The 27,519-nt window shown below is 38.9% G+C and overlaps 1 protein-coding gene across 3 annotated transcripts in view; it reads left to right on the plus strand.

The window, feature by feature from the left end:
• The first annotated feature begins 14,812 nt into the window (after positions 1-14,812).
• Positions 14,813-27,519, plus strand: part of CASP8AP2 (caspase 8 associated protein 2) — a 41,897-nt gene continuing 29,190 nt past the window's right edge. For 2 of the 3 annotated variants that reach the window (XM_044005340.1, XM_044005342.1), the window contains exon 1: positions 14,813-14,897. The gene's annotated coding sequence lies outside the window, so the exon portion shown is untranslated. Of the gene's footprint in view, positions 14,898-15,013; positions 15,122-27,519 lie in introns of those variants that run through there. The other variant, XM_044005343.1, reaches the window with a different exon arrangement.

Consider the following 27,519-nt stretch of genomic DNA (forward strand, 5'->3'; position numbering starts at 1 on the left):
TTGATTGATTGAAACATGCCAGGACTGTTTTTTTTTCTTTTTAAAAGTAGCTTATTTCTCTCTTTTTTTGTTTTTCTTTTCCTTTTTGACAATACCTTAATCTGAAGTTTGGGGTGTTTTTACTGTTTTCTCTCACAACTAGCTAATATGGGAATTTTTCCATGACTACTCATGTATAACTTATTTTGAATTGCTTGAGTTCTTGTGGGTGGGGGGTGCAAATGGAGTGGGGGGAAGAGAAGTTGGAACACAAAGTTTTAAAAAAATTGATGTTAAAATTTTGTTTTTACATATATTTTGGAAAATAAAAGTCTATTAAAAAATAATGAAAATTTTTGTCTATAGTTTTGAGTTCCAAATTTTATCCTTCCCTCCCTCCCCTTGCCCCTCCTTAAGGCAGTAAGCAATCAGATATGGGTTATACATGTGAAATTATGCAAAACATTATCATATTAATTTTGTATAAGAAAACTTGAATAAAAGAAAAAATTAAAGAAAGTGAAAAATAGCATGCTTCAGTCTGTGTTCCATTAATATCAGTTCTTTCTTTGGAGGTGGATAGTATGTTTCATCAACAATTCTTTGGGATTGTCTTGGATCATTATATTGCTGAGCACAATTAAGTCATTCACACTTCATCAAACAATATTGCTGTCTCTATGCACAATGTTCTCTTGGTTGTGTTCACTTAACTATATATCAGTCCATACAAGTCTTTCCAGGCCTTTCTGAAATCATCCTGCTTGTCATTTTTTTATTTTTTATTTTTTTTAAGTGAGGCAATTGGGGTTAAGTGACTTGCCCAGGGTCACACAGCTAGTAAGTGTTAAGTGTCTGAGGCCGGATTTGAACCCAGGTACTCCTGACTCCAGAGCCAGTGCTCCATCCACTGTGCCACCTAGCTGCCCCTGCTTGTCATTTTTTATAGCACAACAATATTCCATCACCATCATATACCACTGCTTGTTAGTCATTCCCCAAGTGATGGGCATTCCTTTGATGTCCAATTCCTAGACACCAAAAAAAAAGTGATGCTATAAATATTTTTGTACAAATGGGTCTTTTTCTCTTTTGGGGGATGTCTTTGGAATATAAACCTAGCAATGATATTGCTGGATCAAAGGGTATGCACAGTTCTATAGCCTTTTGGGCATAGTTCCAAATTGCTCTCCAGAATGGTTGGATCTTTTCACAACTCTACCAAGAGTGGATTAGTGTCCCAGTTTTTCCACATCCCTTCAAACATCCAATATTTTCCTTTTTTGTTATATGTGCCACTCTGATAGATGTGAGGTGATACCTCAGAGTTGTTTTCTTTTTTCTTTTTCTTTCTTTCTTTCTTTCTTTCTTTCTTTCTTTCTTTCTTTCTTTCTTTCTTTCTTTCTTTCTTTCTTTCTTTTTTTTTTTTTGATAGGCAATAGGGGTTAAGTGTCTTGCCCAGGGTCACACAGCTAGTAAGTGTTAAGAGTCTGAGGCTGGCTTTGAACTCGGGTCCTCCTGAATCCAGGGCCAGTGCTTTATCTACTGCACCACCTAGCTGCCCCTCAGAGTTGTTTTAATTCGCATTTCTCTGATCAATAGTTATCTAGAGCATTTTTTCATATGATTATAGGTAGTTTTGATTTCTTTGTCTGAAAATTTCCTGTTCATGTTCTTTGACTATTTATTAACTGGAGAATGACTTGTATTTATATAAATTTGACTCAGTTCTCTGTATAATTGAGAAATGAAGCCTTCATCAGAGATACTTGTTTCAAAAATTCTTTCCCAGTTTTCTGCTTGCCTTATAATCTCAGTTACATTTGTGTTTGTGCAAACACTTTTTAATTTTATATAATCAAAATTATCTATTTTACCTTTTGTTTTATTCTCTTTACCTTCTTTGGTCCTAAATTCTTCCTTTGTCCATAAATTTGACAGATAAACTATTCCATGCTCTCTTTTTTTTTTTTTTTTTTTTTTTGCAGGGCAATGGGGGTTAAGTGACTTGCCCAGGGTCACACAGCTAGTAAGTGTCAAGTGTCTGAGGCCGGATTTGAACTCAGGTACTCCTGAATCCAGGGCCGGTGCTTTATCCACTGCGCCACCTAGCCGCCCCATTCCATGCTCTCTTAATTTGTTTATGGTATCATCCTTTATGTGTAAATCATGTACCCAATTTTGACTTTATTTTAGTATAAAGTGTGAGATGTTGATCTATACCTAGTTTCTTTCATACTGTTTTCCATTTTTCCCAGCAGTTTTTGTCAAATAATGAGTTTTTGTTCCAAAAGCTTGGATATTTGGGTTTATCATATACTTGATTACTATAGTCATTTACTATAGTGTAATTTGTACCTATTCTTTTTTTTTCTTTTTTTCTTTTTTTTTGCTGGGCAATGAGGGTTAAGTGACTTGCCCAGGGTCACACAGCTAGTAAGTGTCAAGTATCTGAGGTCGAATTTGAACTCAGGTCCACCTGAATCCAGGGCTGGCGCTCTATCCACTGCGCCACCTAGTTGTCCCAATTTCCATTCCACTGAACCACCTCTCTATTTCTTAGCCAGTACCAGATTGTTTTGATAATTACCACTTTATAATACAGTTCTTTCATATTTTTATTGATTACTATGATATCCTTGGGCTTTTATTTTTCCAGATGAATTTTGTTATTTTATTCTAGATCAATAAAATATTTTTTGATAGTTTGGTATATCACTAAATAAATTATCTTAGGTAGGATTGTCATTTTTATTATATTGGTCTTAGCCTACCCATGAACAATTAATATTTTCCAATTGTTTAGATCTGACTTTATTTGTATGGAAAGTGTTTTATAGTTCTGTTTATATAGTTCCTGGGTTTGTCTTGGCAGGTAGCCTCCCTATTATTTTATATTGTCCACAGTTATTTTAAGTGGAATTTCTTTCTATCTGTTGTTGCTGTACTTTGTTGGTAATATATTGAAATGCTGATGATTTGTGTGGGTTTATTTTTGTATCCTGAAACTTTGCTAAAGGTGTTAATAATTTCAAATAGCTTTTTAGTTGATTCTCTAAGATTTTCTAAGTATAACATCATATCATCCACAGAGTGATAGTTTTATTTCCTCATTACCTATTCTAATTCTTTAATTTCTCTTTCTCTTATTGCTATAGCTAACATTTCTAGTACAATAGTAAATAATAGAGGTGATAATAGACGCCCTTGCTTCACCCCTGATTGTCTTGGGAAGGCTTCTAACCTATCCCCATTATAGATAATGCTCACTGACCATTTTAGATAAATATTACTTATCATTTTAAGGTAAGCTTCCTGTATATCATATTCCAAGCCCTGCAGTTCTTTAATGTGGAAGCTGCCAAATCCTGTGTAATTCTGACTGTAGCTCCATGATATTTGAATTTTTTCTTTTCTTTTTTTTTTTTTTTTTTGTGGGACAATGAGGGTTAAGTGACTTGCCCAGGATCACAGAGTTAGTAAGTGTCAAGGGTCTGAGTACAGATTTGAACTCAGGTACTCCTGAATCCAAGGCTGGTGCTTTATCCTCCGTACCACCTAGCTGCCCCCTGAATTATTTCTTTTTGCCTGATTGCAATACTTTCTCCTTGATCTATGAGCTTTGAAATTTGGCTATGATGTTCCTGGGAATTTTCATTTCAGGATCTGTCAGGCAGTGATTGAGGGATTCTTTCAATTTCTATTTTGCCCTGTGGTTCTAATATACCAGGGCAGTTTTCTTTGATATTTTCTTGAAAGATATTGTGTAGGCTTTTTTTTTTTTTTTAAATCATGGCTTTCAGGTAGCCCAATGATTTTTATATTATCTATCCTGGATCTATTTTCCAGGTCAGTTGTTTTTCCAATAAGAAATTTCTCATTTTTTTCCTTTTTTGATTTTGTTTTATTTTATGTTGATGTCTTGTTCAGCCGCTAGTTTCCATTTGTTCAATTCTAATTTTTTTTTTTGGTGAGGCAATTGGGGTTAAGTGACTTGCCCAGGGTCACACAGTTAGTAAGTGTCAAGTGTCTGAGGCCAAATTTGAACTCAGGTCTTCCTGAATCCAGGGCCTGTGCTTTATCCACTGCGCCATTTAGCTGCCCCCTCCATTCTAATTTTTAAGGAATTATTTTCTTCTGTGACCTTTTATACTTCCTTTTCCTTTTGGCTAAATCTATTTTTTAGTGAGTTATTTTCCTCAGTAAATTTTTGCATTTCTTTCCCCAATTTTTCTTCTACTTCTCTAATTTGCTTTTTAAAGTCCTTTTTAAGCTCCTCCAAGAATTCTTTTTGGGCCCGAGACCAATTTACATTTTTCTTGGAAGCTTCACCTGTAGCCATTTTGTTACTATTGTCCTCCTTTAAGTTTATGCCTTGATTTTCCCTATCACTGTAGTAACTTTCAATAGTTAAGCTTTTTTTGTTTTTGTTTTTGCTCATTTTTTTTGACTTGATGTTTTTTGTTGTTTTTGTTGTTGTTGTTGTTGTTGTTTTGTTGGGCAATGAGGGTTAAGTGACTTGCCCAGGAGGCCGGATTTGAACTCAGGTACTCCTGAATCCAGGGCCGGTACTTTATCCACTGTGCCACCTAGCTTCCCCCGACTTGATGTTTTAATGAGAGAGTTGGGCTCTATTCCTGCACTGTCCCAATTTTTTGTGCTGAGGCTCTGGGTCTTACTGGTGGCTTTCACTGGGCTTCAGGGCTTAGCTGCTTGATTTCTCTGTAGGGTAAACTTCCCTTCTGACTGGTATTGGGGGGTTATTCCTCCCTTTTGGTCTTGCCTGTGTGTGGGCTGGCCTTCTCCAGGGGTGGTGTCCTGGTGCTAGGTTGCAAAAGCTAACAAATTCTTTCTGGTGACTGGCCCTGGAAGAGTGATCGTGTTTGTTTGTCAGCCCCAGTGGTAGTGCCCTGCCACTGGGTTGTTCTGTTAGCAGGAGGAATAATTTTGTTGCAAATCTGTAAAAGTGTGGGGGTGCCCTACTTCTGGGTTGCTATGGTAACCGAGTCACTCTGCTAGCAGGTCCTGTAGGGGGAATTTTGTTGCTGATCTGCTGAGGGTTAGAGTCCCCTGCTGCTGGTTTGCTTTGGAAAAAGAGTCTCTCTGCTGTAGGCTCCAAGAGTACAAACTTGCTCTTGACCAATCTTGGGCTGGGCTTCACTACTGGTCAGCAGTGGGGTCAAGGCCCCTCAGTGGTCTGTGCTAGCTGTGGGGTACCTAGTGAGGTTCCCTACTGTGTGGACCAGACTGCTCACTTGCCAGAAGGGTGATGGTTAGCAGGAGGGTGTGGCCTCACTGTTGATTTGCCCCAGGCTCAAAAGCTTCCTTTTTGGTTCTCTGCTCTGAGCTCAGAACCTGCTGCTACTGCTGTTCTTGGACCTCACTTCTCTTCCACCCAGGTAAGATAGGCCTTTTCTACTGGGCTGGTCGGCTGCTTCCCTGTTCCTGGAATGATTCAGAGGCAGTTTTCTATTGGTTTGAAGGGGAAATTTGGGAGAGTTCCAGAGGGTTCCTTCCTCATTCCACCATCTTAGCACCAGAAGTCCCAGGACTGTTTTAACTGTATTCCAGGAGAAGCAGGGGAAGAGGAAGCTTTTCCTATTTCCTACCATTCAGTCATTTGCACATATTTGTTTTTATTTTGCCTCCCTCATTAGATTGAGAGCTCCTTGAGGGCAGGGACTGTCTTTTGATTTTTTTTCTATCCTCAGCTCTTAGCACAGTGCCTCACACATAGTAAGTGATTAATTAAATACTCCATTCTGTCATGAGCAAAATTGACAGCCATATCTCCTGCCAATGCAAGTCTTAGCCCCATTTTACTTTATTTTTTTCTTAGAAAGTATTATTATTAAATATCTTTTCCCCTCTCTTTTCTTTTATTTAATAGTATTTTTTTCTCAATTACATGTAAAGACAGTTTTCAACATTCATTTTTATGAGATTTTTGAGTTCCAAATTTTTTCCCTCTCTCCCTGTCCCCCTCCCCAATACAGTAAGCAATCTGATATAGGTTTTTAAAAATATATATGTAGGGGCAGCTAGATGGCGCAGTGGATAGAGCACTGGCCCTGGAGTCAGGAGTACCTAAGTTCAAATCCAGCCTCAGACACTTAACACTTACTGGCTATGTGACCCTGGGCAAGTCACTTAACCCCAATTGCCTCACAAAAACAAAAAACAAACAAACAAACAAAAATATATATGTGATATAGGTTATATGTATATATATATACACACACAATCATATCAAACAAATTTCAAAAATAGGTCAAGTTGTGAAAGAAGAATCAGAACAAAATGAAAAAAACAATAGAAAAGAAAAAACAAACAAACAAAAAGTAAAAACGATATGCCTCAATATGCATTCAGACTTTATGGTTCTTTCTCTGGATGTAGATAGCATTATCTATTATGAGTCTTTTGGAATTGTCCTTGATCATTATATTTTAGCTGCAGTTTAAACTTTATATTTTATCTGTGTTTTTTCTTGATCTTAGGCAAATGAGTATAAACTTTGAGGTAGACATATCCAGGCTTGGAAATTTTCTTTTAACTTTGAGAAATTTGGAGGTCCTGGATCCCATGGTAAGATGTTGGCTGGTGGCAAAGGAAACCTCCACAATGGAGAATATGGCCAGTGCCTAGAGGACTGACCCAAATCTACATGTTCAATCTAAGATTGATATTCATTTACTTAAGATCTGGAAATGGCACCTTACCTAACTCTGATCCAGAACCACTGGGCTGCTCTCTCGTGATCCTAGTTCAGTACTTCATGTTTTCCCACTCTAGCTCTGAGAAGAGTCATTTAATCAACACTACCATTCCTGGACCTCGTTATTCAAGAAGAAATGTTTAGAAAAATAGAAAGCCATTTGGCAAAAATTAGGCCTAGATCAGCATCTCAATCATAATAATAACAACTCATATCTATATGGTATTTATTATGTGCCAGGCATTGTGCTAAACACTTTTACAAATATTATTTTATTTGAGTCTCATGACAACCCTAGGAGGTAGGTGCTGTTATTATCCCCATTTTTCAGTTAAGGAAACTGAGGCAAAGAGAGATTAAGAGATTTATTCAGGGTCATACAATTAGTAAGTGTTTGAACCTAGATTTGAATCCAGGTCTTCCTGACTCCAAGGTGAGTGCTCTATCCATAGTGCCACCTAGCTGTCTAATCTCACACCATTTGCCAAGATAAATTCCAAAAGGATATGTGACCTAAATTTAAAGGGTCACATCATGAAAAGATTAGAGAACAAAAACTGAGATCTTTCATACTAAAGGCTGGTAGAGGGGTTAGAGTATAGAATTTTTAACCAGAAAAGGGATGGAGGTAATAATAAAAGATAAAATAGAAGAAAGGAAACTGCTTGGTGGGAGAAAATCTTTGTATCAAATAAGAGATAAAAATCAGATATACAAATATAGATAGAGTGAATTGATATAAATATATAAAACTCAGACGCATTCCTCATTAGACAACTGGTTGAAGGACATGAACCATTTTTTAAAAATTGCAAATTATCAACAATCATATGAAAAAATTTTCCATAGTACCAATAAGAGACATATAAGTCACAACTCTTGAGTTTTTACTACACATGCCACAAAGTGGAAAAGATGTTAAAAGATGATGATAATCAATGCTGCAAGGTATGGTGAAATATAGAAACACATATTCAGTTGGCGCAGGAAATTATTCTAAGTATTCTGGAAAACAATTCAGAATTGTACAATAAAATTCACCAAATTATTCAAATTTCTTGACTTATGAAACCTTGTATTAGGTATATACTTAGAAGAGGAAAGACAGAAAGAAAGATTCTAAATCTGCCAAAATAGTCATAGCAGCACTTATTTTGGAGTAATAAAAAACTGGAAACAAATTGAGTGCCCATTGACTGGAGAATGGCTGAACAAATCGTGAAATATAAATATAATGGAATACTATTATACTGCAGAGATAGGCACTAGATCTGTGGTTTCATTTTGTATAGAGAACTTCAAGGTGAGAAAACTCCCTCTATCACTTTGGGTTGTCACTTTCTCCCCAATTTATGTATTTTAGAGAATTGCTCGGGATATTGAGAGGTTACTTCACCCCATTTGGCATAGGAAGTAAAAAATATAAGGATTTCAGAGAAACACAGTAAGACTTGTATGAACTAATTGTGAGGGAAAACAATCCTCTTCTCAATAATTCTCGGGAACTCAGCAATGATGTGACAAAGGCTCTTTTATTTCCTTCTTGTGAGAAGGAGGCACCCCAGCCTGTAAGTAGTAGGTGCAAAGAAAGGGGGCTCACAGGCCCTGTTTTAAACCCTAGTCCCTAACACGAATGGACTCTCCCCTTTTTCATCATTGGACCAATTACTCAAGGGTTACAATGTACAAACAAAAACTAGCTAATCGGAACGCAGTATTCCCATCCCTCTTCCTTATATGGGCATAACTCAGGAGTGGACTTTATTCTTCATTTTATGGACACAACTCAGAAGCGGACCTTATTGAGACCAGGGCTCCTTGAACCATGTGATTTTGTTGGGGGGCAGAGAGGAGGGGATCTGAGACCTTTGTCCTAAAAACAGGTCAGGAGGAGTATGACTGACTATTAGATGCCATTTTCTCACACTAATCTAGAGCAAGTAAACAGACAATATGCAGAGTAACTTTACTAATGCAAATGAAAACAACATTGAATTACAGCCAAACTCTGATAAATTGTAATGACAGATCTAGGTCATATTAATTTTTTTTTTCTGGGGAATACCCAGTACAGAGAGTCTCTCAATTGAAGGAGACAACAAAATGTGCTACAATTTATAGTCTAATAGAGTTGTTGGGTACACTGAGGGTGTTTAGTGACATTCCCATGATCACACAGTATCTATCAAAGTTAAGACTTGAACTCAGCTCTTACATCTCTGATACTGAAATTCTGTCCTCTATACTATGTTGTCTATGCTTAATAAAACTTAATGTGCATGTATATAAAATAAAACATTATGGAATTTTCTTAATACATAACAATAATGTATAGAGAAAGGGGCAGCTAGGTGGCGCAGTGGAAAGCGCACCGGCCCTGGAGTCAGGAGTACCTGAGTTCAAATCTGACCTCAGACACTTAACACTTACTAGCTGTGTGACCCTGAGCAAGTCACTTAACCCCAATTGCCTCACTTAAAAAAAAATGTATAGAGAAGTTTCTTAATCAAATCACTCGGATTAAAAAGTATCATCCATTGGATTAAGGCAACAAAAATCATACAGCAACTTCTAGCAAACGATTGGTTTGAGAGGATCAACCATTAGGCCTAAAAAAAACAAAACAAAACAAAAAAAGCCATCCCTACTCTAGAGAGTAATTCTGATAGTTGAGAACTTTGCAGGAAAAGATCAGCTATTGAGATCATTTTTTACCTTTCCCCATTACAGAGCTTCTCTTACAGAGTTCAACAAGAAGTGTCTGGAGGAAAAGAGATTTTTTTCTTTCCCACCTTTGGCTATGGTGTCTGGCACCATTTCTTCCTGAAACACCAACTTTTGTTTAGTCAGTCAAATAAACATTTAATTAAGTACCTACAACGTGGCAGGCACTATGCTAAGAGCTGGGGATGCAAAGAAAATCAAGACAGTCCCTGCCCTCCAAGAGCTTTCTATCTAACAGGGGAGGTAAAATGAAAACAAAGATGTACAAACTACATTCAAGATAAATATGGGGGCAGCTAGGTGGTGCAGTAGCACTGGCCCTGGAGTCAGGAGGACCTGAGTTGAAATCTGTCCTCAGACACTTGACACTTACTAGCTGTGTGACCCTGGGCAAGTCACTTAACCCCAATTGCCTCACACACACACAAAGATAAATATGAAACAATCAACAGAGAGAAGGCACTAAAATGAAAATGAAAAGAGAGTAGAAAAGGCTTTATGTTGCAGATGGTATTTTAGATGGGACTTGGAGGAAGCGAAGGAAGTCAGTAGGTAGAGATGAGGAGAACATTCCCAGGAATAGGAAACAGCCAGAGATAACTCCTGGAGTTGAGAGATAGTGTCCTGATGAAAGAACAGCAAGGAGGTCAGTGTCACTGCACTGAAAAGTATTGCGGGGACCAGGGGGCTAAGTAGAAGAAGACTGGGAAAGTAGCAGAGAGGGGCTAGGTTATAAAGGGCTTTGAATGCCAGAGAATTTTCTATTTCATCCTGGATATTATTAGGGAACCACTGGAATTCTTTTTTTTTTTTTTTAACGGGGCAATGGGGTTAAGTGACTTGTCCAGGGTCACACAGCTAGTAAGTGTCAAGTGTCTGAGGCTGCATTTGAACTCAGGAACTCCTGAATCCAGGGCCGGTGCTTTATCCACTGCGCCACCTAGCCGCCCCCACTGGAATTCTTGAATACAGTGATTACATGCTTTAGGAAAATCATTTTGTTAGTTGAGTGGAGGATGAACTGGAGTGGGAAGAGACTTTTGTTTGTTTGTTTGTTTGTTTTTTGCAGGCAATGGGGGTTAAGTGACTTGCCCAGGGTCACACAGCTAGTAAGTGTCAAGTGTCTGAGGCCGGATTTGAACTCAGGTACTCCTGAATCCAGGGCCGGTGCTTTAACCACTGCGCCATCTAGCTGCCCCCGGGAAGAGACTTTTGACAAGCAGATCAACTAGTAGACTATTGCAATAGTCCAGGCAGAAAATGAAGAAGAATTAAGAAGCCTCTTGATAAGGGTGAAAAAGGAGAGTGTAAAAGCTGGCTTGAGGGGCAGCTAGGTGATGCAGTGGATAGAGCACCAGCCCTGGATTCAGGAGGTCCTGAGTTCAAATCCATCCTCAGACACTTAACATTTACTAGCTGTGTGACCCTAGGCAAGTCACTTAACCCCAATTGCCTCACCAAAAAAAAAAAATGTTAAAAAAAAAAAAGCTGCCTTGAAACTTAACATGAAAAAAACTGGCAACCAGTCCCATCACTTCCTGACAAATAGAGGGAGAAGAAATGGAAGTAGTGTCAGATTTTATATTCTTGGACTCAAAGATCATTGCAGACAGTGACCACAGCCATGAGATTAAAAGACGTTTACTCCTTCGAAGGAAAGCTATGGCAAATCTGGACAACATACTAAAAAGCAGAGACTTCATCTTGCTAACAAGGATTGGTATAGTCAAAGCTAGGATCTTTCCAGCAGCAGCAGTGTATGGCTGTAATAAAGGGAAAGCTGAGCGCTGCAGAATGAACACTTTTGAAAGTCCCTTAGACAGCAAGGAGATCAAATCAATCAACATTTAAAGAAATTAATTCAGGCTATTCACTCGAAGGTCAAATACTGAAGCTGAAGTTTAAATACTTTGACCACAAATTGAGAAGACTCATTGGAAAAGACCCTGATGTTGGGAAAGATTGAAAGCAAAAGGAGAAGGGGACAGCAGAGGATGAGATAGAGAGATAATGTCATGGAAGTAACAATATGATCTTGGACAGACTTTGAGAGACAGAGGAGAAAAGAAGGGTGTGGCATGCTATGGTTCATGGGGTCACAAGAAGGGTATAACTGAACAATAACATGTTGTTGTCCCGGTGGGACACTTATGTTAGCTGGCATGATGTGGATAAAGATGCAGTAAAGGAGGAGGCAGCTAGGTGACACAGTGGATAAGGCACCGGTCCTGGAGTCAGGAGGACCTGAGTTCAAATCCGGCCTCAGACACTTAACACTTACTAGCTGTGTGACCCTAGGCAAGTCACTTAACCCCAATTACCTCACTAAAACAAAACAAAACAAGATGTAGTAAAGGAATCATAGAAGGCACAGTCAGAAAGGTAAGAGGAAAAGTAGGAAGAAGAGCAATGTCCCAAAAACCTAGAGAGAAGAGAGAATCAAGGAGAAGATGGTGTTGGGGAGCAGCAGTCATGGGCATATTTGTAGATAAGAGAGAAGCTTATTGATTATGAAATCAAGGGTTCCAAGCATTCCAAGGAGTCCATTTGCAAAGTTGACTTGAGAACAATTATTACTTGGGAGTGTAACGATTGGAATAACGCCACCTGCTGGATACTTACTGTAGAAGAGTTCTGCCCATGAAGGGAAGGTCTTTGAGGGCAAGACCAGGAGTCAGGAAGTGACGCGGGCTAGTGGGAGGAGGAAGGAAGAGACTGGCGCTCAGTCTCGCTCTCTTTCCTGGGGACGCTGGCGGAGAAGGGAGCTAAAAATGTGCTCTCCCTTTAATAGATAGAAATCTAGGCCTTTCTCTCTCTTTTTACCAAATTCTTATTCTCCTTAATAAATGCTTCAAAAATCTAACTCTTGCTAAAGCTTATAATTTATTGGCGACCACTCATTAGATATTTTAAACAGTTTAGCTAGAATTTTAGCCCTTTAATAGGAGACAGTAGGCCCCACAATCAAGATATCAGCTGGCCCTAAGGTATGGGACTCTATTCTATCTAAAAGTGCATAGTAATATCCTAGTTCATCATGTAAGCTAAACCCACAGCGGGAGACAGTAGTGATTACAACCAAGCAGTAAAGCAACATACAGCAGAGGCTGTGAGGTCAAGATCTATAGGACTAGTGTGATGACATTTGGGGCCCTGCAACCCTGCAGCATCAGACATGTTCTTTATGTGTGTCCACATGTGACCTCTCTGGTAAGCCATACCTTCCACTTATGCTATGCATATTTGTTGGAGATTACATTCCAGGCTTATGGTGCAAATACTATTTTGCTCTTGTTCTGACTATGCTATTGCAGTAAATGCCTGTGCCTTGGACTCTGGATATGAGTAAAGGGAAATTGATGGAAACTCATGAGATATAGTTTTAGGAGTATGGATATATAATTTCTAGTGTCATGGAGTGTGTGTGTGTATGTGTGTGTGTGTGTGTGTGTGTGTGTGTGTGTGTGTGTGTGTGAGAGAGAGAGAGAGACAGAGAGACAGAGGATACTACATAAAATAAATTGAAAGGTATTAGTACTAGGCTCATTAAAAAAAAAACAACAAAAAAACCCCACAACTTTTTTGATTCCCACCTTCCTTCAAAGGGACTGGGTCAGCACATGTAAATTACACCGAGTGAATTTTTTAAAGCTTCTCTGGAGATCTCAGAATTTGGAGGAGGTCCCCTTGTTCTTCTAGAACATTGTGCTTGTGACTCAGAGGGGAGAGGAATGATATCAACTCTTCCTACTATAACAAGTTGCTTCTTTCCAGCTTAGGGATTCTATGATTCTGTAACTAAGAAATAATTGATGTAGTTGGTTAAGTTGGTAAGTGGGAGAATGTGTTTTTGAGTGTGTGTGTGTGTGTGTGTGTGTGTGTGGTCAGGGAGCAGTTCCTCTCAAGTCATTCTCTATAGGTAGTTTCCTATTGAAAAAGTTGATTCTGATGAAACAAACCACATATAATATTTTCCTATTTTTTTGTCAAGGGCATTACCAGCTTTCCTGTTACCAAGGGTCACAATTTTATAATCATCCTCACCTCTTCACTTTTCCTCAGCCCACATTTTCAATCAGCTGCCCAGACTTGTCCTTTCTCCCTCTTCAACATCCTTTTCCTTTTCTTTTCTCAAACAGCTTCCCCCTTGTTCAGGCCCCCATTACCTCTGGCTGTCTCACCAATAGCCTTCTCAACTGGTATCTCTTCCTCTTCCTTTCTCCAATCCATCTTCCACATAGCTTCCAAAATGATTTTCTTAAAGGGCCTTTATGATCATGTCATTCCCCTGGTTGGTAAACTCCAATAGCTCCCGATTTCCTCTGAAATCAAATACAAACTGTGTTTGACATTTAAAGCCATTCTTCACCTGGCTCCAGCCTACCTTTCTGGCTTTATCACACATTACTCCTTTTCACACACTCTTTGGTCCAGCCAAACTGGTCTTCTTGTTGCTCCTCCCATTTCTACCTTTGCACAGGCTACTTCTCCCCTTCCCTGTGCTTGAAATTAATTCTTTTCTCACCCTTGCTCTTAGAATACTGTTTCCTTTAAAACTCATTTTAAGTCCACCTTCTACATGAAACCTTTTTACAAGATTATCTTGTATTTGTTTATTCTGTTTTTAACAAAAATAGAATAAATGTGACATTTAATATAAATATTATATCAATTTCATAGATCTATTTTCTCTTCAGATAAACCAGGACGGGGAGTACTTATTTTTTGTATTTGTATTCTCAGTACCTTGCTTAGTGCCTGGCACATAGTTTTTTTTGTTTTGTTTTTGTTTTAGTGAGGCAATTGGGGTTAAGTGACTTGCCCAGGGTCACACAGCTAGTAAGTGTCAAGTGTCTGAGGCCGGATTTGAACTCAGGTACTCCTGACTCCAGGGCCGATGCTCTATCCATTGCTCCACCTAGCTGCCCCTTGGCATAGTTTTAATAGTGTTTAATAAGAAACGCTGGTTGATTGAATAGCGTAAAGGTGTGGAAAATCTCTGCCTCGTTTCCAGCGGCTCAGACTTCCCCCTATTGGCAAGATTGGATTTACTCAAATGGGCCCCTCTAGAAGTTTTTCCGAGTGGTCCTTGTTCCCTTTAGCCACAGACCTGACAGGGAGCAGGATGACCCATTCCGTTATTAGCTTTCACTTTCTGCTTTCGCCTGCGGAGTTGGTTCAGGCCCCGCCCCCTTCCATCTAGCTCAGGCCCCGCCCCTTTCTTGTACAATATTGACATTTGCGGGCTTGCAGGTGATACTCAGTCCCCGAGTTTCGCGCCAACTGTGTTTTTTTCCCTTCCCGAAGCGGGAACTAGGTACGTGCCCTACGGACGTGCCTTGCGTCTTCTACGATTGGTCCTGGGCTTCGAATCCCGCCTCTGTACCCTGACCGGGTGCTAGCATTGGTGGAGAGACCAGCAAGACGGCGGCGTAGGGAGAAGATCCTGGGCTGCTGACCGGGTACGGAGGATCGGGTGAGTCTCCTCGGCGCCCCGTGCTGCCCAGCCAGCCTTCCCGGGGAAGGGGGAAAGACTGCGGGGTGGGGAGGGCAGTTGACGCGCTGAAGACCAGAGGAGGGTCGCGGCGGATACGCGGGGCACTGAGGGGGCCCGCCGAGGGTTCGGCTACAATAGTCCCGACCTGGTGGAGGGGGTTGGGGGAGGGGCCGCGCCTGTCTGACTGACCCCGGAACCCGCAGGTAACCGCCCCCCCCCCATTTAGCCTCCCCCTTAGGCAGCCCACATCCCCCGGAGCGCGAGCTTCTGGTCCCCTGGTGTAGGGGGGCTGGGCGTTTGACGGACCCCAGCTCGTGGCTCCTTCCGGACGCCCTCTCTCCAACCTTAACCCCATCCAGCGCCCTCCTACTTAGTTGATCAGGCTCGGGATGGGGCCTGGGACTGGGGGTTCTGGATGTTTGACTGCTTGGGGGTGTGGGGAGTGAAGAGAAACAGAAACAATTATAATTGCACGTGCCTTCGTCTGGTACTTCAGTTCTCCAAGGGAATTCCACTGTAGAAGGTGGTCTAGGGAAAGGGTGAGGATTATAGCATTTTTGAATCGGAGAATAATCTAGTACAGTCTCATCTTTTCCACTAGCTGTAGTTAAATGCACTTATTCGGCCGATCCTGCTGTGGGCAAAGGCGCTGTATTTGGGTGCTGGGTTCGAGAAAAGTATAGATAATACAGTCCCTGTATATGTAGTAATAGCATCTACTCTAGAAGGTTGTTGTGAGGATCAAATGAAATCACATGTAAAGAGCTCGACAAACACCAAAACCTTACATAAATGTTACATGTGTGTATGCATATGCATACACATGTGTGTGTTTACACACACTTAAGTATAAAATTGTGTGATTTACCCAACTAGTACATGGCTGGAGCAAGATTTGATTTTATGGACAGACCTGTGATGTAGGAAAGCAACAATTGGTGTGCTGGGCCCTGGGTTTGAGAAAGTGTAGGTAATACAGTCCCTATTTTAATGGAGTTTGTAATATAGTAGGGAGATCACCCACACATATATGAATATGTATGTATCTGTGTGTATATGTGTATATATAAACAGAAAAATATAAAATGTGATTTACACAACTAGTCAGTGGCTGAGGCAAGATTTTATTATACAGATTGACCTGTGATTTTATTGGTGTAGAGAAGCAACTCTATTGAACTTAATCACTTGGCCTTTCCTATTAGTTTTAGAGAGTTGTTGGAGGCACAGAGAGATTAAGTAACTGGCCCTAGGAGGTCACACTACCTTGTCTGAACTTGAACTCAGTTCTATCCAGACTTCCAAATTGTCTCTTTTTCCATCCCATCACACTGCTTCTCAAGACACAAATTTATACTGTATATTTTTAGTGCACAGTAACAGATAAGTGCTATCCCTTGTCTATAGGAGGAAAGGCCTTGTGGACTAGAATAGGACAGGGAAGGAGGATTCCCAGGCTTTGGAGAGAAAGATGGCATTTGATTTAGGCTTTAAAATGTTTGGAGGAGGGGCACCTAGGTGGCACAGTGGATAGAGCACTGGCCCTGGATTCAGGAGGACCTGAGTTCAAATGTGACCTCAGACACTTAACACTTACTAGCTGTGTGACCCTGGGCAAGTCACTTAACTCCAATTGCCTCCCCCCTCCCCCCCAAAAATATTTGGAGGAATACAACAGAGAGGAAAGATATTCCAGTCAAAAGGGTGCTTCAGAGTTCAGATGTTTGACTGGAGCATAATGGAATTATGTAAGATAAAGCTAGGAAGGTAGGGAGGTGCCAGATTGTGGGTCAGACCCATTATAACAAATTTAACAGTGGCCACATTCCTCCCTCCTTAAAGAGCTCAATCTGGGTTTATTATATACATTTGTTTCCATTGAAATTTTTTGGTTTAACTTTAACATTTCTATGATGACCAAGTGGTCAAAATAGATGTTTTGGTATATATTCCCATTGAAAATTATTTTCCATGGAGAATTATATGCAAGTTTTCAACTTATCCTTTGTGCATCTGGTATAGTCATTTAATTCCTGGCCATCCTTGTGGAAATTGGTGAAACTTAGTTGTAAACTTAGGGAGAATATTGTCCTTTGTTTTTTTGTAAATTAATTGTTTCCAAGATGCTTTTCCTTCATGGTAACAATAATCAGATGACATTTATGTAGGGCTTCAAAGTTTGCTGAGCTCTTTATATTATCTCATTTGATTCTCACAATAATCTTTTTAGGTAGCTGCTATTCCGTTTTTATAGATGAGGAAATTGAGGTTGAAAACAGTTGTTGACTTGTCAAGGGTCATGCAGGTATGACTGAGGCAAGATTTACACAAGTCTTCCTGATTTCAACTCCAGCCCTCTATACATTATGTTCCTGATGCTTTAAGGTAGTGCCCATGGAAGTAGAAAAAAACTCTCTTAGATGACCTTTATTTTTTAAGGCTATGAGGGAACTTAAGAGCTCAGGTATGCCAGTGATTTTTGAAGAATGCTCTCTTGTCCATTGGTGTACAACAAAAAGTATCCACATCATCCATAATATAAGGGCAAGAAGCATTGGTAAAGTTCCCACTTAGCAAGGGGAGAAAAGGGAGTAAATGCCGGGCGTTTTGACTATGAAAGTTCCTCAGACACAGTTTGGGAGTTTTGAACTTTTCAAGTCTATAGTCGCCAAAGCTAAAAAGTTTTGCAAATACAGATCTGCTCCATCTTTATGTTTCTTGGCAGGATGGACTACAGTTAAGTTTTCTTCTTTTTTGGGGGGGGGTGAGGCAATTGGGGTTAAGTGATTTGTCTAGGGTCACACAGCTAGTATTAGGTGTCTGAGTTCGGATTTGAACTCAGGTCCTCCTGACTCCAGGGCTGGTACTCTATCCACTGCACCACCTAGCTGCCCCAACTACAGTTAAGTCTTGCGAAGCAAATGTGTAATTGTTGTTTTCTTGTAGTTACTAAAAAAGGTAGACTACATAACTTGTTTAATAAGACATTTCCAGCAGTTTCTAACAATGAGAAACTTTATCTGTGTCTGAGGTGTTGCCTGTTTTATTTTAAGCATGGCTTGGGAACTATTCCTCATATATATCATTAGGAAATATTTTACTTCTCTTCACTTAGCTTCTGGTAGTAATAAAGTCGATATTGACTTAATGTTAAATTTATTTATTTATTTATTTATTTATTTATTTATTTATTTATTTATTTATTTAGTGAGGCAATTGGGGTTAAGTGACTTGCCCAGGGTCACACAGCTAGTAAATGTGTGTTAAGTGTCTGAGGCCGGATTTGAACTCAGGTACTCCTGACTCCAGGGCCGGTGCTCTATCCACTGCGCCACCTAGCTGCCCCCTTAATGTTATATTTATAAAGAGCTTTAAATATTGTTTATTTTATTCTATTTCTGTTAGCTAGGTAGTATCTATAATTTGCAGATACAGAAACAAAATCTGTGTACTCCTTATTCACTGATATACATACTCTTTTTAGCAATTCAAATAATCTCTGTACATTAGTAAAGCTTCATGAGTTGCTGTGTCCCTAAAATTCATCATGTGGTTGTTAGACTTAAAAAGAGAGCCTTTCCACTCTTAGCTAGAGGTTAGCCCTTGAACAAGAGCTCTGTGATAGCCCCATAGAGAAGGGTTTTCCAGTTTGGCAGTGCATACTTGAGAAATGACAACCTTTATTGCCACAGTGAAGCTCAGAATAGGACTTGTTAGCATAACTGCCTTTTAAGCCATTGATCAAGCTCTATTCCTGGCAAATAATCAATAATCAGTTAGTCAGCAGGTATTTATTAAGTGCCTTTTATGTGTTAGGAACTGTACTAGGTACTGAAGTTCCGAGAACTAAGAATGAAATTATCCCTAAAATCATCCCTATTCCCAGAGAGGAATGCCATGCCAGTGGGGAAGCAAACACATATTAAATATATGCATTACATATATAGAGTTAAGTACAGTCATGTACAAAGCAGTTAAATAAGAGATAGTTGGGGAGATAGAGCACAAGCAGTTGGAAGGATCAAGAAAGGCATGCTGCTGGGGGGCAGCTAGGTGGTGCAGTGGATAAAGCACTGGCCCTGGATTCAGGAGGTCCGGAGTTCAAATTCGGCCTCAGACCTACCAGCTGTGTGACCTTGGGCAAGTCACTTAACCCTCATTGCCCCACAAAAAACAAAACAAAAAAAGAAAGGCATGCTGAAGATGGTGCCTCAGCTTCATCTTAAAGGAAGAAGGACTCTGAGGCAGAGGGAAAAAAGGAGTACCAGTGGTAGAGATGGAGTACCCATGTGAAAGAACAGAGTGAAAGCCAGTTGGTTGGCAGGGGAAGTAATATTGAATGAGAATGGAAAGATAGACTGGGGCCAGTATATATAAGACTTTAAAAGCTAAACAGAGGAGTTGATTTGAGTTAGGGAAACCAAATTATGAGGCTTTTATAAAAATCTAGGGGAGAGGTGAAGAAGGCTTGAACTAAGGTTGTTGTAGTGGAGAGAAGGGGTGGGATGTGAGATGTTATGAAGGGAGGGACAGCAAGATTTGGCAGCAGATTGAATATGTGTGGCGAAGGAGAGTGAGGAGTCCCAGATGATGCTGAGGTGATGAATCTAAGGCACTGAAAGGATGGTAGTTCCTTTAATAGAAATAGAGAAGATGGAAGAGAAGATTTAAGGAGAAGGATAATGAGTTTATTTTTGGATATGTTGAGTTTCATATATGTCTTCCCAAGTTTTTCTGGAACCATTCCTTCCTTTATCTCTTAGAGTATAGTAACATTCCAATACATTCATACACCATGATTTGTTCAGCCATTACCCAATTCATAGATAATTCCTTTTGGCACTACAAAAAGAGGGGCTATAAATATTTTCATACATATAGATCTTTTCCTTCTTTCTTTGATCTTTTTTTTGGTAGAGAATTTAATAGGATATTTTCTTGAATGTTTAATATATGCAGACAAAGTAATCAGGAATTTCTTGATAATGTGTTAAAACTGATGAATTGGTTACAAAAATAGACCAGTTTTTCTGACGTTGAAAACTATGATTTCCAAATAAGAAACAAGGTTTATGATTACCAAGGTACATCTCATAAAACCATGTGACCAATTATTTAAATGTTGAAAATACAGAGAATTGTTTATTTGTTATAGTCCTTGAAGACTCATGGCAATTCAGACTTTCTCTTTCTTTGATCTCTTTTGGCTATAAGCCTAGTATTGGTATAGCTGGACTGAAGGTATGCAGTTTAGTGACTTTTTGGATTGTTATTGTTAAATTGTTTAAATTGTTTCAGTTGTGTCTGACTGTGACTTCTTTTCGGGTTTTCTTGGCAAAGATACTGGTGTGGTTTGCCTTTTCCTTCTCTAGCTCATTTTATAGATGAGGAAACTGAAGCAAACAAGGTTAAATGTCACTTGTCTGAGGCCATATTTGAATTCATTAAAAATCATCTTCCTGACTCCAGGGCCAGCTTCTATTCCCTGTACCACTTAGCTGTCTGACTTTTTAGATTTAGTTCCAAATTGCTTTGCAGAAAGGGTAGACCAATTCACAGGTCTACCAGCAGTGCTTGTCTTCCCACAGCCGGGGGTGGGGGGGAGGACAGTGAGGGTTAAATGACTTGCCCAGGGTCACATAGCTAGCAAGTGTCGTGTCTGAGGCCAGATTTGAACTCAGGTCCTTCTGACTCCAGGGCTGCTGCTCTATCCACTTCGCCAGCTAGCTGCCCCCCATCAACCATTTTTTTTGGTGTGTCATCCTTGCCAATTTGATTGTGGGCATGAAGTGGATCCTGAGTGGTTTTTATTTTATATTTCTCCTCTGATTAGTGAGTTGAAGCACTTTTCACAGCCTGAATTTCTTTGAGAATTGTTGTTCATATTCTTTGGTGTAGCTAGGTGGTGCTGTGGATAGAGCACTGGCCCTGGAATTAGGAGGACATGAGTTTGAATCTGGCCTCAGACATATAGTAGCTGTGTGACTCTGGGTGGGTCACTTAAAACCCTCATTGCCTCAGACATCTGAAGCCATCTCCAGTCATCCTGATGTATATATCCTGATTTTTTATCTTTCCACTAGACCCAGTTGGCTCTGGAGGAGAGAGTGAGGCTGGTGACTTTGCCTTCCTCACTTAAATCCAATTCACTGCAAGTTCGGACATCTGTCATAGTCCTCTTTGAGAATGAGGGACGGGGGCAGCTAGGTGGCACAGTGAATAAAGCACCGGCCCTGGATTCAGGAGGACCTGAGTTCAAAACCGGTCTCAGACGCTTGACACTTACTAGCTGTGTGACCCTGGGCAAGTCACTTAACCCTCATTGCCAAACAAAAAAACCCCAAAAAACAAACAAACAAAAAAAAATGAGGGACAAACAACAACATATTCTTTGACGGTGTGCTGGGGAATGGCTCTTGTTCTTATATATTTGAATCAGTTCCCTGTCTATATCTTATATATCAGACCTTTATTAGAGAAGTTTGATGTTATTCTTACATGCATTGTTCTGTTTCTGCTAACATTCTTCAGTGTTGTCTTCCCAGGTTTCTTTGAAACTATACCTTTCATCATTTCATACAACACAGTGATATTCCATGACATTCATATATCCAAATTTCTTCCATTTCCTTCATTTGCTACCACAAAAAGAGTGGCAATAAATGGGTTCTTTTCCTTTCTTTGTGGTCTCTTTGGGAGTATCAGCATAGTATAGTACTGCTGAGTCAAAGGGTTTGCACTGTTTAATAACTTTTTGAACATAATTCCCAATTGCTTTCCAGAACAACAACAATAATGAGAATTGCTAGTATTTATATAGCACTTTAGAATTTTCATGCACTTTACATATATTCTGATTTAATTCCCCACAACAACCTTATGCCATAGAAGTTATTATTATTGTCATTTTACAAATGAAGAAACTGAGGTTGTTAGAAATAAAGTGATTTGCCAGGGCAAAATAGCTAAATAAGTATCTGAAGGAGAATTTTAACTCAGATATCCTAACTTTAAGTCTATCACACTGTCCATTATGTTATGACTCATACTTGCCAACATGACTACACCAATTGAGAGCTCTACCCATAGTACGTTTGTGTCTGTTCACCTGTAGTTCCTGTGCCTACTATTACTTTCTTTTTTTGGTAATCTTTGCCGATCGGATAGTGGTGAAATGGGAATTCAGTTGCTTTAATTTGCATTTCTCCAATTATTAGAGTGATTTGAAACATTTTAACACATGGCTATTGATATCTTGGAGGTCTTTGAGAATGTCTTTCATATCCTTTAACAATTTATCGTTTGGAGGAATTGGAAGTTGAGGGGGTGCCCATCAATTGGGGAATAGCTGGACAAGTTGTGGTATATGAATACAATGGAATACTATTGTGCTGTAAGAAATGATGAGCAGGAGGAGTTCAGAGAAACCTGGAGGGTCTTGCGTGGGCTGATGATGAGTGAGATGAGCAGAACCAGAAGAACATTGTACCCAGTATCATCAACATTGAGTGTTGATCTACTGTGATGGACTATATTCTTCTCACCAATGCAATGGTACAGAAGAGTTCCAGGGAACTCATGATGGAGAAGGATCTCCAAATCCGAGGAAAAAAAAAAAAAGAACTGCGGAGTATAGATGCTGAATGAACCATACTATTTCTTTTGTTTTCGGTGCTGTTGTTTTTTTCTATTTTGAGGTTTTTCATCATTGCTCTGATTTTTTCTCTTATAACATGACTAATGCAGAAATAGGATTAATGTTGTGTGTGTGTGTGTGTGTGTGTGTGTATATATATATAACCTATAACAGATTAACTGCTGTCTAGGGGAGGGGGGAGGGAGAAAAATCTGAAATTGTAAAGCTTGTATAAACAAAAGTTGAGAACTATCTTTACATGTAACAGGAAAAAAATAAAATACTTTATTAATTAAAAAAAGAAATAAAACAATTTATTGTTTGGGAGCTGCCTCTTATTCTAGTATTTGTCTTGGAATTATTTGTCTTGGAAATGTGACCATTATCAAATAAATTTTCTATAAATATTTTTTTCCCAGCTGTTTCCCTTCTAATTTTAGCTGCATTAGTTTTGTTTATGCAAAAACTTTTAAATTTTATGTAATAAAAATTTTCCATTTTATTTTCTGTGTTCCTCTCTATCCCTACTTTTGTCACATTCTCCCATAGGTACAAATGGTATTTCCTTTGCTGCTCATTTAATATGTTTATAATATGACCATCATACCTATATAATAAATTCATTTGAAACTTATTTTGGCATATGGTTTCAGGTAAAAGTACAAATCTAATTTGTGTCTGACTTGTGTTCTAGATAACTCTTTATTAATGGCATTTCATTGGTTATTCTGGTCTTTGATAAGCTTTGTTTCACTGTGATAGGCATTATAGAGGCCTCCAAAGTTGAATAACATGTGACTGCTGCAGTAGGTGTGCTTATATACTAGAAGAGGAGATGGCATGTCATTCTGTTGGGTTTTTTTGTTTGTTTTTTAGTGAGGCAATTGGGGTTAAGTAACTTGCTCAGGGTCACACAGCTAGTAAGTATTAAGTGTCTGAGCCCCGATTTGAACTCAGGTACTCCTGACTCCAGGGCCGGTGCTCTATCCACTGTGCCACCTAGCTGCCCCAATGGCATGTCATTCTAAATTACGTTACAGTACTTCTGTATAAGTATCAGAAAATAAACAGTGTTTCAGCTCTTTAGTGACTGGGGCGAGGGGGGGAGTTGTGTGAGGTGTTGTTGGAAGGGGTTGGTCAGGACTGATTTCATGAAGCAGATGATACTGTTAGAGCTGAATTTTGCAAAGTGATCTCACAGGCAGAGGTGGAGCTACAAAAAGCATTCTACACCAAGGTTGTTTTTTTTTTTTAATTTAACATTTAACATGACAATTCCCACACCCTGCCCTGCTAGTCTTTGTTCTCTTCTGACTTAGGGAAATTGTGAGAAAAGGCTCAGAAGTGGAAGTATGCAGGGCATATTTGGGAATAGCAGATAGTCCAGTTGGAGCAAATTTTTTTTTTTTTTTTTTTAGTGAGGCAATTGGGGTTAAGTGACTTGTTCAGGGTCACACAGCTAGTAAGTGTTAAATGTCTGAGGCCGGATTTGAACTCAGGTACTCCTGACTCCAGGGCCGGTGCTCTATCCACTGTGCCATCTAGCTGCCCCTGGAGTAGATTTTTGAAGGGGAGTTTTGGAGGATAAAGATGGAAAGTTACATTAAAGCCTTGTGGGATATTGGATATAAAACTAAGAAATTCAAACTTTATTTGATAGGCAATGAGCCATTGAAGACTTTAATTTTTTTTTACATTTTAACTTGTTTTAAGATTTTTCTTCAATGGTGATAAATATTAAAGTACAAAGGAATATCATTAATGTTGTGGCCAACATTATAAGTATGAAATTGTAAATTTAATACGGTTTCTGCTTTAAAAAATAAGTTAAATAAGAAAAGCCAGTTCTGTCAGGTTTCTGCCTTTAGTAGGGTTGTTTTCTGTATTTCTAATAATGTTCACCTTTATCCATTTTTCTTTTTCTTTTTTTTTGGTGAGGCAATTGGGGTTAAGTGACTTGCCCAGGGTCACACAGCTAGTAAGTATTAAGTGTCTGAGGCTGGATTTGAACTCAGGTACTCCTGAATCCAGGGCCAATGCTCTATCCACTGCGCCACCTAGCTGCCCCTATCCATTTTTCTAAGTCTTCCAGGCCGCCTTCTTATTTCTCTCTTTTGTTCTTTAAGAGGTCCAGGGGGATCTCTAGTCTCTTCTTGAATCAAAGAGTTCTTGATCCTTTCCTAGGGTCAAAGATTATGCATAATTTAATAATATTTTGAAATAGTTCTGAGTTGCTTTTTAAAATTGCTATGCCGGAGCACCTAGGTGGCATAGTAGATAGAGCACCAGCCCTGGATTCAGGAGTACCTGAGTTCAAATCCGGCCTCAGACACTTAACACTTACTAGCTGTGTGACCCTGGGCAAGTTACTTAACCCCAATCGCCTCACCAAAAAAAAAAAAATTGCTATGCCAATTTACAGTTCCACCAATTATGTATCAATGTACCTGTTTTCTCACAGCCTCTCCTTTTTTTCATTTTTCTTTTGTCATCCTTTGTCAACCTTATAAGTGTAAGGTGGAACTTTAGTTTCTTTTAAAAAATATTTCTCTAATGATTGGTGATGTGAAACAATTTTTCATATGAAAACTACCAATTCTTATTCTTTGGCCATTTATCTGTTGGGGAATGGCTCTCATTCTTATACATTTGAATCAGTTCCTTATATGTTGTAGAAATGCGACCCTTACCAAGGAAGCTTCCTCCAATTGCCTATTATTGTTGAGTATACTCTTTGTCACTTACATCTTTATAAAGAGTGGCATTGGATGTAAGGAAAAAAGCTACAAGAGGATAAAATGGAGGATAAACATGCAATTAACAATCATAACCTTGAATGTTAATGGGATGAATTCAACAATAAAATTAAAGAGGTCAGCAGGCTCCAAAAAAAATACTTGAAATGTGAAGATTCATACAGCGTTAAAAAGAAAGGCGGGTCATTCAGTCAGTCATCAGCATAGTAAACACCTATTAGATGGCTATGTACTGTACCAAGTTCTAGGGATACAAAAAAAGGTTAAAAACATGATCCTTATTTTTAAGGACCTCAGTTTCTAATGGTGGAGGACAACATGCAAAACACTATATATGTACAAGATCTATAATGTGTGAATGGGAGATAATCTCAGAGGGAAGGTAATAATGATGAAGAGGGACTTGTATAAAGATGGGATTTGAGATGAACATAATAATACTAATAATAAAATAATATAACTAGGTAATGAAAAAGCTTGTGATAAAATATAGCAGCTATTTCTTTTGAAAACACTCAAAAACATATATTTGCGAATATTTTCTTAACATGGTAAATACGATATTTAAAATCAAGGGCCAACAATATGTGTAATAGACAGATGCCAGAGTCAAAGATGTCTGTTATTATCAGTTATTTGATATACTAGAAATGCTAGCTTATAGCAATGAAAAAAAAATTGAAGAAATAAGCACAGAGAATGGTAAATTATAACTTTTTGCAGATGATAGGATGGTTTATTACAGGATCCCATAACATTTAAAAATAATAGAAAAACATAATAACTCCAGCAGTGTTGCTTGCTGGATGTAGAATAAACCCACACAAATCAAACTACAGCATATGTAAAATATTTAGAAATCTGTTTAAGAAAAGATACGTGATGGGGCAGCTAGGTGGCGCAGTGGATAAAGCACTGGCCTTGGAATCAGGAGGACCCGAGTTCAAATTTGGCCTCAGACACTTGACACTTAGTAGCTGTGTGACCCTGGGCAAGTCACTTAACCCTCATTGCCCTGCCCCCCTCCCCCAAAAAAAGAAAGATACATGACAACTATATGGATATAATTATAAATTATACTTTATAGAAATAAAGACCTAAATAATCAGAGAAACATATTTACTCATAGGCCAATCCATGTGTTATAGTAAAAATGATAATTATTCTTAAATTGATTTAGTCAGCGCTTTATTATTCAGCTTTCCAAAGGATTACTTTATATAGCCAGGGGAAGAATAACCAAGATCATATGGAGCAGAGGTGTCAAACTTGGGCCCAAATTACTGGAATATAGTTTGGATTAAATTATAATTGAGAAATATTTAACAAAATGAATAAAAATGCAAATAGATAATGTTAATTTGTGGTTTTCTAAGTCAGTGTGAAGCCTGTAAGCCATTGTTTCTATTTGAGTTTGACACCATTGATATAAAAGAACAGAAAAGTTAGGAGTCTGAATGGTAATCATCAAAACAACTTGGTCCTGGTTAAAAAGTCATTGAGTAGGGGCAGCTAGGTGGTACAGTGGATAGAGCACCAACCCTGGAGTCAGGAGGACCTGAGTTCAAATGTGGCCTCAGACACTTGACACTTACTAGCTATGTGACCCTGGGCAAGTCACTTAACAACCCTTATTGCCTTGGGAAAGAAAGAAATAAAGTAATGTGAGTGTGATCTGACAGCCATTACTTCATAAAAGACTTCCAAAGTCATAATGTTTCATACTACATTTTGGAACATTTACAATTTCTTTTTTCCTCTTTTAAATTTTCTTGTTAACAAAAATATTTTGTCTTTCACATTGTTCTCTCGGCATTGGGGGGAAAATAATAAATACGTATGGTCAAGCAAAACAATTTTCTTCCTTGGCCATGTCCAAAAAGTATGTCTCCTTCTGCACCATGAGACCATTCCCTTCCAGGAGAAGTGAGTAGCATGTTTCACCATGAGTCCTTTGGAATTGTGGTTGTTCATTGCATTATGATGCTGATTTTAAAATTAATATTCTTTTGCAAAAGCATTTATGTACCATCTACACATTTTTGTATAGTACCTTGTAATAAAGAGGTATATAAATGTGTACTATTATCACTGTTCCTATGTCTTAAGAATATTGACAGTTTTACCAAGGCACCCCCTTTTGTCCTTTGGTCCTTAAAAAGTGAGGTGCTACTGTAAAAATATAATTTTATCTTAAATGACATAATTA

This window comes from Dromiciops gliroides, chromosome 4 (assembly GCF_019393635.1).
Source record: "Dromiciops gliroides isolate mDroGli1 chromosome 4, mDroGli1.pri, whole genome shotgun sequence".
Classification (NCBI taxonomy): Eukaryota; Metazoa; Chordata; class Mammalia; order Microbiotheria; family Microbiotheriidae; genus Dromiciops; species Dromiciops gliroides.